A 21,642-nucleotide genomic window follows, 5' to 3' on the forward strand; every position below is an offset into this window, starting at 1 on the left:
GACAAAAGAAGAAATACATGTGGCTCACAATCATATGAGAAAAAAGCTCAACGTCACTGATCATTAGAAAAATGCAAATCAGAACCACAATGAGATACCATTTTATACCTGTCAGAATGGCCATTATTAAAAGTCAAAAAATAACAGATGCTGGCAAGGTTGTGGTGAAAAAGGAATGTTTATACACTGGTGGTGGAACAGTAAATCAGTTTAACCATCATGGAAGATAGCGTGGCAATTCCTCAATTTGTATTTTAAAATGAAGCAACACATGTAACATATACGCTTATGTCCAACAAAAAAAATCATCAAAGCAAAAATAACTATTCCACGATGGTTATACATACCCAAGAAAAGGTTTTCTAACTCCAGTCCAAGGAGAAACTTCTTTTATTAAATGATGATGAAAGCTCTGAAGTGAGTCAATGAGATGTATTTTATCTGGACAGACAGGCAATTTTTGGTTCTAATATATCACACGTCATATCACTTACCTTTATTTTTGCAACATTCATTCTTGTCTCTAAGTAAAAGGAAGCTACACTTTATCTCCTGGCTGTCTAGGAGCACTGATTGTTAGCTGAATTTCTGCCAGATACTTTCCTTCAACAAAGAAGGAAAAAAAAAAATATTTTTCAAGCAAGTGCTTTGTAGTTCAGTCAGCTTGGCTTTTAGAGAATGCTTTTGGGTGATGTTTCAAGAAGTATTTGGTCTAAGAATAAGGACCTTCCCCCATCTTGACCACAAAAGCACTCTGCAGCTAGACAAATACATTAATGGGAATCAATATTGAATTAAAAATCATTTAATTTGTGGAAGTGTTTGAGTTTTGGTTTTTCCTCAGTTTTACAAATCTGCGTATTTATTTAAATTTGATATATGTCTTGTAATACATTATTGACATATAATTGAACAAAACCCTAACTAGAAAATTCAGTTTATGTCATAAGATAGTGAAACAGTCTCTAGTTATCTGTTAATGTGTAAAAAGCTGTCACAACAATTGGTGGCTTCCAATGGTATCATTTTGCTAAATTTGAGAATTTTGTAGGTTAGGATTTTGCCTGGGTGACTGTCCAGCTCCATGAGGGGTAAACTGGGGTTCCTGGGCAGCAGCTCTGGTCAGAAAGGCCCAAGATGATGTCTCATGCTCCCAGGACCTTGGCAGGATGGCTGGAAGGCTGGGCTCAGCTGAGATCCTTTCTCTTGTCTGACCAGGGCCTCCACATTTTCTATTCCACAGAGTACTCAGACTTTTTACATGACCTCTCAAGACTCCAAGATTCCAAGGCAGAAACTGCCCATCCTCTTAAAATGCTAGGTCCAGGACAAGAATGGAGTCACTCTGCCACACTCTAGCGGTCAAATCAGTCACTACTAGCTGGTTCACATTCAAAGAAGGAGAAATGGCCCCTACTGCTCTACAGGAATAGTGCAGAAAAACTCGCAGTGATGTCACTGCAGTACAATGACTTTGCTCTCTCTACTTTTTAAAACATTGGTGGAGTCACAGAAAGTGTATGTTATCCAAACTAGTTTGTGGTTGTTTCTTTTCATGATACTGTAACATAAAGTTAGGAGTACTTTGACCTGTACACATTTAAATACATTTCAGTTGCCTTAAGATTCGGCTTCAATACAGTCTGAAGTGTTATTTTGTTTTTTTTTTAGACGAAGTCTTGCTCTGTCGCCCAGGCTGGAGTGCCGTGGCACCATCTCGGCTCACTGCAACCTCCACCTCCTGGGTTCAAGCAATTCTTTTGCCTCAGCCTCCAGAGTAGCTGGGGACTACAGGCATGCACCACTATGCCTGGCTAATTTCTTGTATTTTAGTAGAAATGGGATTTCACAGTGTTGCCCAGGATGGTCTCGAACTCCCGAGCTCAGGCAGTCCTCCCACCTCGGCCTCCCAAAGTGCTAGGATTACCGCACCCCACCTGAAAGTGATTTTAATAATCAACTTTTCACAGCAAACAGCGAGTCTCGAAAATAAATTAAAGTTCCATTAGTATTAACTGGTGGAAGATCCACAAAGCTCAAACCATAAACTAATGCTATCATTGAATTCCCGTTTTCAACACTAAGACTGAAGTAGCATCAATCAGTCCTTTGTGATGATTATTAAATTTTATACCCAATTGGGCCAAACTATTTCTCATTTTTCTTGTAATGCAAAGTGGTTTCATCACATATTAGGAATTTTTCTTGGCAAGCAGGCAGTAAAAGTCACCATAATAATTACATATGTTGTTAGAATATTTGCATAATTAATCCATCTGGTAAATTATGTTTTATGCTCATGCAGCTGTTATACTTACAGAACATATATTTGACCCTTTTAGAACTTTTAATAGAAGCATTTCTACCTATCAACAAAGGATAACATGTAGCAATGTTGCATTAAACAAGAGTTGAGTTTTTGATCAATTTGAATAAAACACCTGAACAATTTTTAATTGAAGCTTTCCCTTCATGTCTTCACTTACAACCTCAGAGGAAAAAAAAATGCATGATATCATTGGAAACTATAATTTTGCACTCTGTTCTACTTCTACTGTATAATCTTAAAGAGCACTTAGAAAGTTTGTTGGCAAATATTAGTTTTAGTGCCAGCTTTCTTACCAATTAATCTTATGATCTTGATTAGCTCAGCCTTCCATGTCTCAAATTCTTCAAATAAAATAATATTGATTAGATGACTTTTTCAGGTCTAGCATTAAGATATTATATAATAACTATACACCCGTAATGCTTCTTTTATGGGTTGATTTATGTGACATAAATTTTATTTTTAAATTTAATATAAATTACTCAAATTGCCATATTTGATTAAATATACTTTATTTATTTATTCCCTTATTCCCATATTATACAATTTAGAATGATAAACTAAAGGCACTAAAGAGAAGATTTTTATTTGTTTTTGTTTCACAGAATTTATTTACCAAAGCAATTTGCCTAACTGTTAATGAAATATAAATACAATGGACTTTAAAAGCAAACAAACCTGCACATTTGTCTGCACATGAAATTAACAGAAAAACTGACTTTATCCACTATTAATGAGTTATATGTTGTCTATGCATGAAATTGACAGAGAGTTTGAGTTTATTCACTATTGATAAAACTTAATCATTGGTCTATGAATATCTGGAATGACATAATATTGAATAATTTGATAAATATTTTAAATGAATCTCAATTTTGTACAGGCATCTTTGCATGATGTGTTGGAAATCTAATATTCTAAAAGGCTAGCCTTTAAAATCTGAATCATAGCCAGATCTTTTTAGAACAAAAAAAAAGGTTTACGTTAATCAAAATGACAGTATTCAACATACGGTCATGATGTGGGCCACTCTTTATGATTAGAGAATGCTTCCTAACCATGGCCTTGTGCTGATTACTGATGATACGGTTTTTCTGATTCCATAATCTAACAGATGCACTCCGATTCTCCAACTGCCCATAGCCCCAAACACTATAGACAAATCACTCTCCAGTTCATCCACAACTGCCCGCTATTTTTCCTAACCACAGAATAGCGAAACTGAGCAGGACTTTTATTCAACACTTAATTCCATCACAAGATAGATGAAATTTAGGCAATTTGAGATCCTCGTTTTCTTCTCTGTAAATATAAGTACATGGGAGAGTTGGGCAGTGCTGTAAAGGATGCTGGGCTTGGAGAACAATGTCAGGAGTTGGGGTGACTGGGTCATTCGCATAGCAACAAAGTATAAATGGGAGCTGGGCAAAGGCTGACTTTAAGTCAATCTTTGGTGACACTTTTCCAAAAAGAGGATAACAATTTCCTATAGAGGTATTCCAGCTGTTCTAAACATTAAATCTTTCAGGTTCACTCAGATAAATGGGCCTTGATCCTTCCTAAAAAACATACTAAGGCTTCTTTAGATTTGAATGTAATTCTGATTTTTACGTTTTGCTTCTTACTTTATTAAAATTAAATTAAATGCTGCATTTGTTCTGAGCTTCATGATGGCAGTCATTAAGCCTGTGTTTTCGGTTACAATTTAAGAACTTCACTGAACAAACTATGGTACCAACTATCTAAAATCTGCTATCCACATAGACACGGTGGAAAAAAAGTTTTAAAAAACGTTTAAAATAAAAATACTTATGAAAGGAGTCACAAGAGTCTCGTATTTCATATGCTAATTTCTTTCATGTCTTTTAAAAATAATCATTATCAAATATTTATGATGGTAGTGGTGTGTGTGTGTATCTTCTGGCCTTGTTTGTACTTTAAACTGTTTGTGAATTTACTGGGAAATCCATCTATCTTCATATAAGTGCATGACTTACATTCCATAGCAAGAGAAGGAAAGTTATTTGTTATCTAGGGAGAAATACGACCTCATGCCGAGTTTACAGCCATATATTTTAATTAACAAGCTATTGACCTGTTAAAAATACTAAATTCAAATAATATAAAAAATTTAGTCTTCCCATTGCAAAACCTGTTATTCAAAGAAATCCACAGAATCATTAATAAGCCTTTAACACAATTAGCTTTATCAAGTAGCTGATAATTTTTCTAGAGACAAATTTTTAGATTATAAAGTTCTATATAATTTTTAGTTACATATCAGCACTTATATTTCCAAAATTTTATTAATTTTTAGATATAAATGAGTTGACAGAATCGTACAATAAACACCCATAAGTCTTCCACCTAGATTCAACAACTATTATTTTTGTATATATTTGCTTTCTCTTATTCTCTATCTGAATTTATGTCAGAAAAATCATGACGATTCACCTCTAAATATTTATTAAATATTTCCTAAGAATAAAGAAACCCTATATCCCTACATCTGTAATGTAATTACCACAATTGACTAAATTAAAATAATCATCTTACCATCTAATATCAAGTCCAAACTCAAATTTTTCTCAGGAATTTTGTTTTATTATTAGAAATATCTTTCATAGAGTTTGCTTTTCTAAACCAGGAATCAAAACAAACAAAAAAGCAACATGAGTTATGCTTGATTGTTTTGCTTTAAGTAATCTTTTTTTGTGTTTTTTGTAGCCTGCAATGCAATGATTTCTTAGTGACTCTAACCTTTTTAAGCATTTTTTTGTGACTGTGATATTAGAAGATTTTACATTAATTGTCAAGTTCTACATTCTTAATTTCTTAGATTATTTCTTCACATTTAACATCTTCCCTAATCCACTATGTTTTCTGTAAACTGTATTAAATTTCTGGGTTCTTGATTAAACTTAAGATTTTTTTTTTTTGGCAAGAATACACAGGTGATGTTTGGATGATAATATTGACTATGTAGTTTCCATTACCAAGCAATAACCTGTTTCCCATATGGTCTCCTCAGAGAAAATAGAAAGTTTTTTTTTTTTTTCAATTCAAGATGTTTTCACAGATTGTATAAAAGAAGAATAGCTTTTGAAGGACTCTTCGTGAGCTCTTAGTTTCAGAATCTCATTTTATACAAGAGAATACCAGGTAAACACTAATAGGCATAAAAGGCGTGAGTGATTCCTATTCTCTCTCTTGCTCTTGTTCCTGATCTCCTAGTACTGGGGCTATGCACTCTCTCCCCCATGCCTCGCAACGAACCAAGCAGCCTATGTACTCAGGCTATCTATTCTCCTCCCAACAAAAATGGAATTGCAACAATTTCAGGATTTTTTAAAAACATGTTAAATATGTTACTTTTTAAAAATTTAAACTGATTTATCACTAATAATTAAATGAGAATAACACAGAGGTTCAGCAATAAAATATTGTAATTATAGAATAATAACATAAGAATATTAATACAGATAGTAATAACAAAAATTAAAACTCTACAATTTATTCTCTTATCTTTGGAAAAATGTTTTATATAGATACAATTACAGCACAGTGGACAGCCATATTTTGTATCATGTTCAGCATCAAAAGTTCTGGGGAATTTTTCATGATCACAACATACAGATGTATTTCATTTTACTAAATATGGTATGTGCAGTATTTTGTTGTAATGAATGCATCACAATTTGTAGCACTGTTCTTCTCTTTATGTTCATTTTTGTTGTTAAAATTTGGTAGTATGTGTTTTTCTGTTATAAACAATGATAGACTAATAGCTATGCACATTTTTGCTGTGTTTTCACCAAGGTGAATTATTAAACATTTTTAATTAAATGTAACTAATGTGATGAGCCAAAATAGCATTCTATTACTGTTCTCTGCATTTCCATAGATTTAATTCTTGGTGACTATGTTCTCATTTGTTTTATATCACTTGTATATACGTGTGTGTGTGTGTGTGTGTGTGTGTGTGTGTGTGTGTGTGTATGCAAAAGAGATTTTTTCAAGATATTTTCTCAATATTTAAAAAATTGGACCCCTTTTTTTTAGCCCATTCATTTATATTTTCTAGAAATTAGAACCTAGTCTGTCATTTTGGGTTCGGTTACTTTCCTAGACTTATCATTTATATTTACAATTTAAAGACTTTTAAAAACTGCAGTAGTTGTTCTGGTTGATTTTACATTTTGACATCATCAACCAGTTGTCAACATTGTTATGTAATAAAATTTATCAATGTTTACATTAATTAGTGCTTACAGTTTTTTAATTTTCATTTTTTGAAAAACATCATACTGTGAGATTATTTTTAAATGCCCTTGTATTCTTATAGCCATGAAGTTTAATTAAAAAAAAAACATTATTTTTATCCTGGAAATTACTTTGAGGGAAGAAAGTGGTAGATTTACAGTTTTATTTATCAATGTGATAGTGATAGTTCTGGGACTCATATGTATTGTATATGATGGAGCCACCAATCTCATACTTAACATGTAGCTAACCACATTTCACTTAACTAAAAATGTAAGTGATGGTAGGTTAAGAACATATATGCTATTATTAAGCTTTTACTGAATTATGTTCTTTATCTTTACCTTATCAATTTACTAGAAATGTTTGTTTTCTAAAATCATATTAATTGATAATTATTCTATATTCCAATGCTTTATATGTATTTACAAGTGGCATTTTTTTCAGTACCAGAATAATTTTTTTCCACAGCTCATCAGATATTCTGAATTCTAACCCTAACTTGTACTAGGAAGAGGAAAGAAAGAAAGAAAAACAAAGAAAGAAAGAAAGAAAGAAAGAAAGAAAGAAAGAAAGAAAGAAAGAAAGAAAGAAAGGAAGGAAGGAAGGAAGGAAGGAGAGAGGGAGGGAGGGAAGGAAGGAAGGTCAAAAGGAGGAAGGAAGAGAGGGAATGAGGGAGAGATGGAGGGAGAGAGGAAGAGAAAGAATGAAGGACGGAAGGAAAGAAGGAGAGAAGGAAGGTAAAGAAAAGAGAAAAGCTAATTCTTAGAGTTAATGCCATAGTTTAAATATTTTTAAATTAGTTGATCATATCCAGTTTATTTGGGTTTATTATTTAGTTTTATATTTAACACATTTTCAATATCAATATTGAAAATACTGGGGAATATCAATATCAGAGTAAACCTACTTTTCACTATGTTTATTCCTCAGCATTTTTACTCACTGCGGACAACTTGCCTTTAGATGATTAGAACTTCATTATATCCAAGAAGATATGATCAAATAAAACCAAAAGTGATGACATTAAAATGAAGATTACTACTTTGCATGACACGGATTTATGAAATGTATACAAACATTAGGAGACAACAAACATATATTTGTTGATTGCAAAAGTTTAAAATTTGTTTAATTGAAAAAATCTTTACTTTTTTCCCCTGGTGTTAGACCAATATTCATGTTTTAAAGTTTAAAATGACTGCTCCTTGCTATCTTCACCTTAGGGGGTCTTATTATTCACTTGTGGATAAATGCCAATGCCAGTTCAAATAAACGATGTTGACTGTCTGATTCATTTCCCAAGATACTCAAAATACAAAGCTGTATTTGGGTTGGAAGCTCATAAATCTCTGAGGTTGAGTGTAGAGAGATTCTTAGGTGCACTCTGTTCTGATAGCATTAAAGATGAGATTTGAAGCTTTCCCACTGCAGCATGATAGTTTATCTGTAGCTGATACTATTGTAAATGACAGCCTAGTGGTAATCTAATCAATAATTTAAGATTTCTACCCTGGACCAAAATATCCACGAAGGAAGGAATTCCTAAAGTAATACATTTAACGTCTGGATAAAAGAGATTTGGCATTTCAGAACAGAGGTTCACCCAAATTAAAGTGTTCTATTGCAAACTCTCCCACATTCATTAATGATTTAAAGACATCTACTGTTTTTCAGCAATATGTTTTTCCATTATTTATTTCCACCAAGGTGAGGATAATTAACTGCTCTTTCTGCAGTCCAGGTTGTGAACGAATAAAAATAGTTCATGGCAGGTTACAGTATATCATTGTTTTGTCATCCTATAAATTTCTCACCTGACAGGAATGTTGAAATTTGGGCTGAAAAAATAATCATTATCTACTTTTGACCAATATATTAGTATTTTATCAACAAGACCCATTCATTTATTATTTATATCTCATCTACTTCCAAACTTTGTTTCAAGTGAATTATTAGCCTAGAATTACAAATTGTAAAGTTTCAAGGGAAAAATAAGTGAAATATTGGATAAAAGCACCTGTATAAAACTGTAAGTTTCTCCCCCAAAATAGAAGAAAATAAACACTATTCAGCAATAAGTTTCAGCTTACTTTTCTGGTAGAGAAATATGAACTGAGCTAATCACATGTCATGTATTTTATATTTGCTGGTTTTTTAATATCTTGAAGAGATCTTTTTTTTCAATCAGGGCAATAATAAATTGATTTTCATAAGACTATCAGAAATGTATTTGCACTTATTTAGTTACTTCAGTCTAAACTAAGTGTTTTTAAGCTTATGTTAACTCTTTTTTATTGTCCTAAAAGTTGCAATGTGCTATGTTAGTTAATGGAAAATTTATGAACGAGTAAAAACTTTTGCAACAATGGGAGCATCATCTAATCAATTGTGACTTAGATGTAAAAATTATTCATGTGGTGGAAAATATGAAACCTAATGATGTCCTAGCCTATTTGTAAATGTATATCTAAGAATGTGTTTATGTTTTAGAAAAACATTAACCTATATTTTTAGAAATATTTGTTCGTTCTTCTACCCAGTGAAGCAAGTCTTACTAATAAAGGCACAGATATATTTAGAAATGTATTAGAAAGATGTATTAGAAATGTATTAGAAAGAAAGATCAACAGCAGGTGGTTTACTGGAGCAGTATTTTAATAAAATATGTATCATTATTCTATTTTAAAAGTTTTTTTATCGAACTATAACATGTATAGTAGAGTGCAAATGTCTTAACTGAATTTTTCAACTAATTTTTATTTTTATTTTTTTATTTTATCATTATTACCTTTAAGATTTAGGGTACATGTGCACAATGTGCAGGTTTGTTACATAAGTATACATGTGTCATGTTGGTGTGCTGCACCCATTAACTCGTCATTTAGCATTAGGTATATCTCCTAATGCTATCCCTCCCCCCTCCCCCCACACCACAACAGGCCCTGGTGTGTGATGTTCCCCTTCCTGTGTCCATGTGTTCTCATTGTTCAGTTCCCACCTATGAGTGAGAACATGTGGTGTTTGGTTTTTTGTCCTTGCGATAATTTGCTGAGAATGATGGTTTCCAGCTTCATCCATGCCCCTACAAAGGACATGAACTCATCCTTTTTTACGGCTGCATAGTATTCCATGTTGTATATGTGCCACCTTAATCCAGTCTATCATTGTTGGACATTTGGCTTGGTTCCAAGTCTTTGCTATTCTGAATAGTGCCACAATAAACATACATGCGCATGTGTCTTTACAGCAGCATGATTTATAGTCCTTTGCGTATATACCCAGTAATGGGATGGCTGGGTGAAATGGTATTTCTAGTTCTAGATCCCTGAGGAATCGCCACACTGCCTTCCACAATGGTTGAACTAGTTTACAGTCCCACCAACAGTGTAAAAGTGTTCCTGTTTCTCCACATCCTCTCCAGCACCTGTTGTTTCCTGACATTTTAATGATGGCCATTCTAACTGGTGTGAGATGGTATCTCATTGTGGTTTTGATTTGCATTTCTCTGATGGCCAGTGATGATGAGCATTTTTTCATGTGTTTTTTGGCTGCATAAATGTCTTCTTTTGAGAAGTGTCTGTTCATGTCCTTCGCCCACTTGTTGATGGGGTTGTTTGTTTTTTTCTTGTAAATTTGTTTGAGTTCATTGTAGATTCTGGATATTAGCCCTTTGTCAGATGAGTAGGTTGCAAAAATTTTCTCCCATTTTGTAGGTTGCCTGTTCACTCTGATGGTAGTTTCTTTTGCTGTGCAGAAGCTCTTTAGTTTAATTAGATCCCATTTGTCAATTTTGGCTTTTGTTGCCATTGCTTTTGGTGTTTTAGACATGAAGTCCTTGCCCATGCCTATGTCCTGAATGGTATTGCCTAGGTTTTCTTCTAGAGTTTTTATGGTTTTAGGTCTAACATGTAAGTCTTTAATCCATCTTGAATTAATTTTTGTTTAAGGTGTAAGGAAGGGATCCAGTTTCAGCTTTCTATATATGGCTAGCCAGTTTTCCCAGCACCATTTATTAAATAGGGAATCCTTTCCCCATTTTTCAACTAATTTTAATAAATTGATGAACACTTCATGTAATAAACATTATGAGAAAAAGATTAACATTGCCAATAATTCAATACCCCCTTGTGGTCACTACCAGACTAATGATGGGTAAAATCATCCTGACTTTTAAACTGCAGAAGTAGTTGTATTTACTGTTGTATTTATATACATAGAATCAGATAACAAGTGTCTGTCTTCTTTTGCTCAACATTATAATTTTGAAGGTTCCTCCATATTCTTGCATGCTATGTACATCATTCATTCTCACTGCTATATATAATTCAATGTGAGGAATATTTATTAGTCTGTGTGTTTATACTGTAATCATCTGATTGCTAAGAAAATGAACATAAGACTATCCTCAAGCATTTCCCATTACTTTTTAGAAAAAATACTTCCTTCTGGACCAGGTGCTTCCTTTATAAGAAGATTTTTTTAAACAACACATTCAATTTATTTAACATATATAGGAATATTTATATTATTTTTTTCAGTGAGCTTTTTTAGTATTTGTGTGTTCATTTCACTAAATTATCAAATGTATTAGCATCAAGTTGTTCATGTTATTTTTATTATCCATCTAAAATAGATATGATACGCAGTGATATAACCTCTTTTATTATTAATATACTGGTAATTTTTGTCTTTTCTTTCTTTCTATCAACCCACCTACAGGCTTATCAATTAATTTTTAATCTTCACTGAGAACTAGCTTATGATTTCTTTATAGCTTTTCTGTTTCTATTTGTATGATTTCTTCACTGATCTTTATTATTTCATTTTTTTGTTTATTTTGGTTTTCATTTGCTCTTCTCTTTTTAGTTTTTATGGCTGAAACTGAAATATCTTTCCGCTTCTACCACAAATGCTCAGTGGTAAAAATATATAAATATTGCTTCAGTTGCATCTTAAAATTTTGATAAGCTCTTTTTCATTTTCATTAAACTCAAATACTTTTTAATTTTGCTTTTAATTTGTTATTTGACCCATGGCTTATTTGGAATTATAACATATTGTTCTGACATTTAGGGATTTTTCAGATATGTATTGTTTTCTGATATAATTGCATTATGGTTAGAGGAAGTAATTATATGATTTGAATCTCTTAAAATTTATTGGCCCTTGTGATATGACCCAGAATATTTTGTTCCTACAAATTCCTCATGAATATTTGTGAATAATGTGCATTTTTGGAAAGCTCTCTAATGGTCAATTAAATCAAATTGGTTGATAGTTTACTTCAATTCTTCTATGTCTTTGCTTAAGTGCTGACTTATTTTTCTATTAAGTATTGAAAAATCAGGCCAGGTGCGGTGGCTCACATCTGTAATCCCAGCACTTTGGGAGGCTGAGGTGGGCGAATCACCTGAGGTCAGGAGTTCAAGACCAGCCTGGACAACATAGAAAAACCCCATCTCTACTAAAAGTACAAAAATTAGCTGGGTGTTGTGGCAGGCGCCTATAATCCCAGCTACTGAGGAGGCTGAGGCAGGAGAATTGCTTGAACCCTGGAGCCAGAGGTTGCAGTGAGCCGAGATCATGCACTGTACTCCAGCTTGGGTGACAAGAGCAAGACTTCGTCTCAAAAAAAAAAACGGAAAAACAGGGTTGAACTATTATTATACTACAAGTGTATATTTGTCTCTTTCTCCTTGAAGTTATATTCTTTTTGTTCATATTTTGAAGCTTTGTTACAAAGTGCATAAACAATTGAGATTGCTGTGTATTCTTGATTAATCGACCACTTTATAATTATAATAAAAATTTTCAAATTATATAATACTATAAAAATTACTCTTAAATTTAATTGTTAACACAGTGTTTAACTGGTTACATGTGAAGGAAAACGGAAGAAGATAGACCAGGTCATATAATTGTTAATACCCAAACAAAAACAATGATAAAGCTATAGAATGTGGAATGTGTGTGGGCATATGTGTGTGTATAGAAATAAATATTCCAGTTCTCAACAACAAAAATCATGTCATTGTAAGTCATATAAAGAAAGAGAAACAGGAAAGTGTGATTCATACAAAGGAGCCGAAGCCAAAACCCAAACCAAAACATAACAAAGGAGGAAACAGAAATTGCTTATGAGAGGGCTCAGATGTTGGAATTAGAAGATAAACACTTCAAAGCAGCAATTATAAGCATGTTCAAAGAACTAAAGGAAACCATGTTTAAAACAGTAAAACAATATATACGACAATGTATTTATTTATGTATTTCTTTTTTGGGGGGGGTATGGGGGCAGAGGCTTACTCTGTCACCCAGGCTGGAATTCAGTGGCATGATCATGGCTTATTGTTGCCTCAACCTCCTGGGCTTTAGTCATCCTCTTGCCTTAGCCCCTCGAGTAGCCGGAAATACAGGTGTGCACTACCATGTCAGGCTATTGTTTTGTTGTTGTTGTTGTTAGAGGCAGGGTCTCACTATGTTGCCCAGGCTCGTCTTGACTCCTGGACTCAAGAGATCCTCATGTCTCAACATGTCAAAGTGCTAGGATTACAGTGAGAGCCACTGCACCTGGTCAATATAAGACAATATGTTATGAAATATGGAATAGGAATAAAGAGATATAACTTATTCTAAAAAGTCAAAGGGGAATTCTAGAATGAAAAAGTATGATAATTGAAATGAAAAATATACTAGGTTAGCTCAACAGGGTATTTGAACTGGTAGAAGAATCAGTCAATTGGAAGATAGATCAATAAATTATAAAATCTGAAGAACACAAAAAATAAAAATGAAGAAAAAAATGACATAGCCTCAGAGACAAGTGAGAAAACATTAAACACACCAATTTAGGTGTAATGGAAGTACCAGAGGGAAGTGAAAGAGAAAGGGGCAGAAAAAATATTTAAAAAAACACCAAGGACGAAAACATTTTAAACTTTGATTTAAAAAAACATTAATTGGTAACTTCAAGAAGCTAAAAAAATTCTAAGTAGGATAGACAGAGATCCACAATTAGACACATCATAGTAAAAATGGTGAGAGGCAAAAACAAAGACAAATTATCGTAAGCTGCAAAAGAAAAGCCACATGACATGCAGAAGGTAACCCTCACAAATTTATCAGCTCATTTCTCAACAGAAACAATGACATCAAGAGAAAAGTGAGATGACATATTCAAAGTTCCGAAGGAAAAACATTCTAACCAACAATTTTATGTCCATCAATAATGCCTTTCAAAATTGATGGCGAAATAAAACATTCCTAGATGAACAAAAACTGAACTAATACGTTGCTATCAAAACCAGCTGGAAATAAATACTAAAGAGAATTTCTTCATGCTGCAAGCAAGTAACCTCAGACATTAATTTGAATCCACATGATAAAAAGAGCAACAAAAATAGGGATTGTTTAATTATGAATGATATTAGAAATGCATGTCTTGATGGATTTAAATAGCAATTGCATAAAAATTTATGTAAATAATTGCACGGTTCATGTTATAATGTATAGAAATATAATTTGACTAACAGCACAAAGAAAACTAATAAGGAGGAAGCTGTACTGACAAAAATAAATGACAAATGACACTAGATAAGATGCTAACTCGAATCCACAAGAACAAATAATAACAACAGAAAAGATAAATTAAAAGGTTAATATAAAAATAATTACAAATATTTGGAGATAATGAAATATTCAAATAATGGAAATGAATGCAGTAAAGGAAGGATAAAGAAACATGAGACAAAGAAAACAAAAGTGTAAAATAGCAGATGTAACTGTATCAATAAAAGTATTAAATGAGAATGAATTAAACAACAAAGCCAAAAGGCAGAGACTCTAAGACTGCATAAATATCAAGTTCCATATACATGCTTTTTATAGGAAACATGTTTTAGAGTCAAAGATCCAAATACTTTGAAAGTAAAAGAATATAAAAATGTATATCATGCAAAGGACATCCTTAAGTAAACTGGAGTGGCTATACTAACATGAGTCAATAGACATTACAAAAATTAATGTTACTAGAGATAAAGAAGGACATTTTAAAATAATAAATGTATCAATCCTTCAGGAAAAATAATAACAATCATAAATTTGTATCTACAGAACAACAGAGTTCTAAAATACATGAAGTAAAGCTGATATAATTGACGGAAATAAACAAGTTAACAGGGACAGTTTGAACTTCACTTCCTCTTTTTCAGTAACTGACAAAAGAACTAAAAAGATCACGAGAAAATAACCTACTTGAACACACTATAAACCAATTACACTTAGCAGATATCTATAGAAGATGGCACTCAAAAATATTCGAATATATATATAATTTTTCCCTCAAAAACACATTAATATGATTAATGATAGAACTCTTGATAGGCTATAAAATAATTCTCAAGAAGTTTAAAGGATTGAGATAATGTAATATTCTCTGATCACTTGTAGTAGAATTAGAAATCTATAATAGAAGAAAATTTGAAAAAAAATTCCAAATATGTGAACATTACAAAACAAATTCCTAAATAACCAATGGATTAAAGACGAAGTCACAAGGAAAATTAGAAAATACTTTAAAATGAGAGCAAATGAAGACAAACATGCCACAAATTAATGGTGCTTAGCTAAATCAGTGCTTAGAGAGAAATACATAACTTCAAATGCCTAAATTTAAAAACAGAACAATCTAAAGAAATAACCTCACCTTTCATCTTAAGACCATATAAATAGAAGAGCAAATGAAACCCAATATAAGTAGATGGGGAGAAATGATAAATATTGAAATAAATTAATTAAATAGAGAATATAAAAACAGGGAAAATCAACTACATCAAATGTTGGCTATTTAAAAATATAAACTAAGTTGACAAACTTTTAGACTGACCAAGAGGAAAAGAATAAAGATTCAAATTAAAGAGGGCATTACAATCAACCTTACAGAAAGAAAAACAATAAGGAAATACTAAGAGTAACTGTGACTACTATTAGACCATTCCTAGAAATACGCTAACTGTCCAAAGTAACTCAAGACAAAATAAAGTATCTGAACTTCTTTACTTATATAACAGGTGTGTTGGTTTGAGTGTGTACCCTTCAAAATTCAGATATTAAAATTTAATGGACAATGTGATGGTATTTAGAGGTGAGTCCATTAAGAGGTTCTCTCACATAATGTTTGTCCCCTTTAAGGGATGCCTCACCAGACAACCAAATCTACTCATGCCTTGATATTGGACTTCCTAGCCTCCAGAGCTCCGAGAAGATAAATTTCTGTTCCTTATAAATTATCTAGTCTGTGGTATTCTGTTATAGTGGTGCAAACAGACTAATAAAGAAACTGAATTAGTAAAATTAAATAAATAAATTCTAACCATATAAAAAAGCCCACATATGGATGTATCCCTGGTGAATTTTACCACACATTTAAAGAATAATTGATAGCTGTTCCTCACAAAGTCTTCCAAAAAATGGAACTAGAGGAAACATTCTGTAATTCACTCTATCATCAAAATTTATTGGATTACCCTGAAACCAAAATAACACAAAGACACAAGGAAAGGACACAGCTTGACAGCTCTTATATACATACACAAATTCTTAACAAAATAATAATAAACTGATTCAGTAAAATATAACAGGATTACAGACTATGACCAAGTATGATTTATCCATGCAAGATTGGTTTAACATTTAAAAATCAATTAATATAATATGCCATATCAATAGGATAAAAGAAAGAAAACAAATCATTTTCTCAATGGATGCACAAAATACTATTTTAAAAATGCAACACTGTTTCAAGAGAAAAAACACTCAGCAAACTAGAAATAAAAGGAAACTCTTCAATCTGATAAAGAACATCTCATCTACAATAAACCCACAGCTAACATAAATACTTAATTGTGTAAGACTGAAGGCTTACACAATTACTACCATTTTACTATCAAGAACTGGACAAGGATGCCCACTTGCATTAATTGTACAAACATTGTACTGAAAGTTCAACCTAGAATTAATTAGTCAAGAATATGTAATAAAATATATCAATATTAATCCATGTTCCTAGTTACGTGTTAGTGTATTGGTCAAGCATCTTAGCTGCAAACAGAATCCACTGTAGCTAAGTTAAGTAGGAAGTAAATTATTAAACAAAATATATCATTTGAAGATGCTATAGAAGTAGTCTCTAAGATGAGATTTCAAGTACATTTTTTGTTAAAACCCTACATAGCTGAACTGATTAAAAGTTGCAATCCCACAAACACATAAACAAGTAAATTAATTGTGAAGTTTCCTCATGAAAGCTTCCAAGGACATTTTGAGACAGCTCTCTTATCTTACAAGCATGTGCTCCTGCAAGGAAAAAAAAAAGTATAAAAAGGGAAAAATAAGGAAGGAATCAAGGGTGAATGTGATGGATAGACTCAGAGGTGGTCCCTCATGATCCCAGGCTTAGTGCTATGCCACTGTGTTTCCCGTCTCCTTGAGTTTGGGCAGGATCTGTGGCTTGCTTCTAAACAACAGAACACAGCAAAGCTCTTGTGATGTTACTCACATGCCAAGGTTACTTTTATACATTCAAGTCTCTATCTTGCTAAAAGATTCTCTTTAGAAACACTCCTTGCTCTCTTGATGAAGTAAGCAGACATGTTGGAAAGCCACATGTAAAGATCTAGGAACAGCAGACAGCCTCTAATAACTAAGGGTCACCTCCAGCTGACAGCCAGCAAGAAACTCGTGTAGTCAATTCTAAAACTACAAGGAAATGAACTCTGCCAAGAACTCGAAGAGCCTGGAAGTGGATCCTTGACAAGTCAAGTCATGAGATGACCACAGCCTCAGTCAACACCTTGACTATAGCTTCGTGAAACCCTAAACAGAAGACTTCGCTAAGCTGTGCCTAGAATCCTGTCTCAGAGAAACTTCAGATAATAAATTTGTGTTGTTTTAAGTCACTAAATTTGGATATTTGTTACATAGCAATGAAATACTAATGCAGGAAGTAAAAAAAAATCACTAAAGTATACCATTTCTTAAATAAATAATGAACATAAAAGATACACTTCTAACAATCTGGAATTTAAGACAAGCAAATATTAAGCAAGGATAAATGGCATAGTGAGGACTATCAGAGAGAGATAAAAGTGTGCTAAAATACTTATATTGCTTAGGAAGAAAATATAGATACTGGTAAGCTTTATGCATATGTAGGAAAATATTACTATGGTAATTAGTAACTTATAAGTAAATATTAAAAGAAATGTACATGTACAACTATCAATCAGTGAAAACAAACTTAGAAACTCTTTTCAATGTAATAAAAAAGTCAGGAAAGAAATGAAGAAATAAAAACATGAAAAATAGTATTTACAAAATAAGATGTCAGTACCTAAGTCTTAAGATCAATAATTAAAACAAATATAAATGTATTAAGAAATTAAAAATGTGATAATCTTAGGTGTTACAAAACCAACAAGAAAAGACCTGGTGCTATGTTATTTTAGGAGACATGCTTAAAACTAATGAACAGAGCTAATGAAGATAGATAATGAAGATAGATAATAGAAAAAGACAGATAATAGAAGATAGGTAATATTTGATAGATATACGAGGGATAGATGCACCAAAAGAAAGCTGGAAAAGAAATTTTAATGTAAGACAAAATAATGAAGAAAAATATTAAAAGGTAAAATGGATAATGTCTGATGTTTGTGAAAGGAAGACTAAACTAAGTTGACACAACCTTCCTGAACATGTGTGTCTATAACACCATAGTCCTGAAAAAGGTGAACTATCAGAAAATACGGAAAAATATTAAAATCTATAAATTGAAGATGAATGTATTTCAGTAATACAATGATCTATAATATTCAAATAACATTATTAGCAAGTTTGACTAAACAGATGTAGATAGGACTTTGACATAAAAATAAGTTAGAACAAAAATAATTTGTTATAAAAGCATTCATTGGATGGTCATACATGTTGATTTGACCTGAGGTCAAATAATTCAATAAAGGATCATATGTTACATTTATGGGTCATGTCTTGTTTGTCTTGTTCAAGCTGAAAAATTCTAAGACTTTCCTTGATTTTTATAATGTTGTGATTTTCTAAGATACTCGCATGTTTTGTTTTATCTGATGTTTTATCATAATTATATTCAGATTATGCATTTTTTTGTCAAGAGTATCATGTTATCCTTTCAAGTGATATACAATTTTGATTTCTCACATTAGTGATGTGCTAATTTTGATCACTTGATTTGGTGAATTAAGCCAAGTTTCTCCACTGTAAAGTAATTGTCTCCTTGTAATTAAAAAGTGCTTTGTGGAAATTATTTTGAGACTATCCAGTATTCAATTTGTATGAAACTTCTACTCACAGTATATTCATTCATTGACATTTTGTACCACCAATAATCATTCCAATAGTTATCAGGTGGTGATTTTTTATTTCCATCATTTCTTCTAAATTTGTTAGTTGTCTTTTTACTTAAGAAAGACCATTCTCTTCTACCTATTTATATATTAAGATATTTATATATAATTTTAAATACATTGAGCTATTCTTCTAAAGAACCCTGATTCCTTCTAGTGGAGAATAAAATTAGAATCCATGATTTCAGTGCTAATTATGTTCCTGGCTCTCTCACTTTCTCAAAGAACAGAGAGTTAGGAAACACACACATACAGATTTACAGTTATAATTATTTCTATATCTATCCATCGAATCTATCCATCTATTTAAGTATTATCTATCAAAAACCAAATTCACAATATCTCAAATTTAATTTCCAGTCCTACAAGAGAGAGAATATTCTAGCTTTCTGTTTTCCATTTTTGTATCCTCTGACACTATAGGAGTACTATATTGGAACTCACTGCTCTCTCTAAAATAAATTTTTCACAAATAAATACTACGTTAATTTTCAAAAGTTTTAACTTTTCACCCTCCTGATATGGGTTAGTCATCTAAACAAAATTGACTTAATTTTAAATTTGTGACGGCCTGTATTCTAACTCACTTTCAGTATCTAATGTCATTCAACTTCATGTTACCCAAAACTTATATTTTAGTTCCTATTACATTTTACTTTTTATTGAAATATTGAAAAGAAAACCTCATGCTTATGCATTTTTTAAATAGAAAAATTTGAAGTAGACTATCTGAGAAATGTTGAATATAATCGCTTTACAGCTTATTATGTTCTGAGAGGCTGAACTCTGAATATTCTTAAATGCATTAGTGGAATAACATCAGATTACCAATAACTGTATTCTCTGTTTCTATTTTTCCTGCATAATACCATCTTATATAACTTTTCATGATCTGGTTCAAATTAGATCGGAGTTATAACTGCAAAGTTCTTGATATGGTTTGGCTCTTTGTCCCCACCCAAATCTCATCTTGAATTGTACTCCCATAATTCCTATGTGTTATGGGAGGGACCCAGTGGGAGATAATTTGAATCATGGGGACAGTTTCCCCAACACTGTTCTTGTGGTAGTGAATAAGTCTCACAAGACCTGATGGGTTTATCAGGGGATTCTGATTTTGCATCTTCCTCATTTTCTCTTGCTGCCAACAGGTAAGAAGTGCCTCTTGCCACTTGCCTCTTGTCATGATTCTGAGGCCTTCCTAGCCATGTAAAACAGTACATCCAATTAAACCTTTTTTTCTTCCAATCTCTGGTATGTCTTTATCAGCGGCATGAAAATGGACTAACACAGTTCTCATACTAAATTGATTAGTGAAGCAAACTAAGAGTTATTCTTTACCTGAATAAATAATGTAGAACACTAACTATGCAACCACACTAAATAATATGCAATTTTTATGTCTCATATATGGGAAAAATCCACAGTTGAATATGCTAATTTTCCCTACCACCAAAAAATGTGGAGGAAAACAGCAAAAATAAAACATTGTTATTTTTCAAATTCTAAATAAGAAGTAATAAAACAACTTTAAATATCAATCAACTTTTTATCACTTCTAAGAATATTTTTTATTTTTTCAAGCATACTGAAAATCATTACCACTGTCTTTGACCTTCTATTTGCAAATAAATTTATTTTCCAAACTTTCCTAAGTTGTTTTCTTGCAACAGTAATAAAAAAAAGACCTTTGTAAAAGCTTTTCTAGAAGAGGCATCTGACACAAATTACAAAATAATACACATGCTTTCAAATGATGATTGGTATAAAATTTTGTTTAGACCTATATTATGGATTTGAAGTTTCAATAAACCATTAATGAAAAAGATTTTGGGGGAAAATAGGATAAAAATGTTTAAAATATCATTCAAAGTGTGTGTATTGAGAAAAGAGAGAAAGCATTACAGATAAATAGCAAGTTTTAACTTCTTCACTGCATGGTCATAAAAGATGAAGGTGGCCCACTTCCCTCTTTCTCTGTACACACATTTTCAGATATCTGGTCTCTGCAAGAGCATAAGTTTCCCAAAGTTCAAATCCTGGAATGCAACAGGTTTGCCTGATTAAAGGAATTGTAAATAATTAACAATAATAACAAATGCATAAATATTATATATACTATAGATATGTCATGAACACTGATTTATCATTCTCTTGTAACATTTTGTTATGCCTGAGTTCAATTATAAAATCAAAATAAATGTTAAGTAATTCTAATTACTTTGTTGCCGCTATGAATCTTGAGGGGTTAAAAAATAATTATTTAGGCAAATACTATCTTGTGAATAAGGGCAGGGTACAAAAAATAGTTATAAAAACATTCAACAGACAAATTACTATAATCTTCACAACTGTTCCTGAGGTGATATAAATGTGGGAAAAAATAATGGAGGAAGTTAGAGTATTAAGAGTATTCTTGCTAAGACCTTTTATCATTCTCTGATTTTTCTAATTTTCTGATTGTATAATTCTAAGTAATGAATGTATTTTAAAGTTAAGCCAAGTCATTTACTATGATTATATAGTTCAAATCATAAATGAATTTAGAGTGTTGATTCATATTGTATTTTGGGTGTTATGTATTATTTCCCATAGTTAATTGACCCA

The sequence above is a fragment of the Symphalangus syndactylus genome, chromosome 16 (genome assembly GCF_028878055.3).
Source record: "Symphalangus syndactylus isolate Jambi chromosome 16, NHGRI_mSymSyn1-v2.1_pri, whole genome shotgun sequence".
Lineage (NCBI taxonomy): Eukaryota > Metazoa > Chordata > Mammalia > Primates > Hylobatidae > Symphalangus > Symphalangus syndactylus.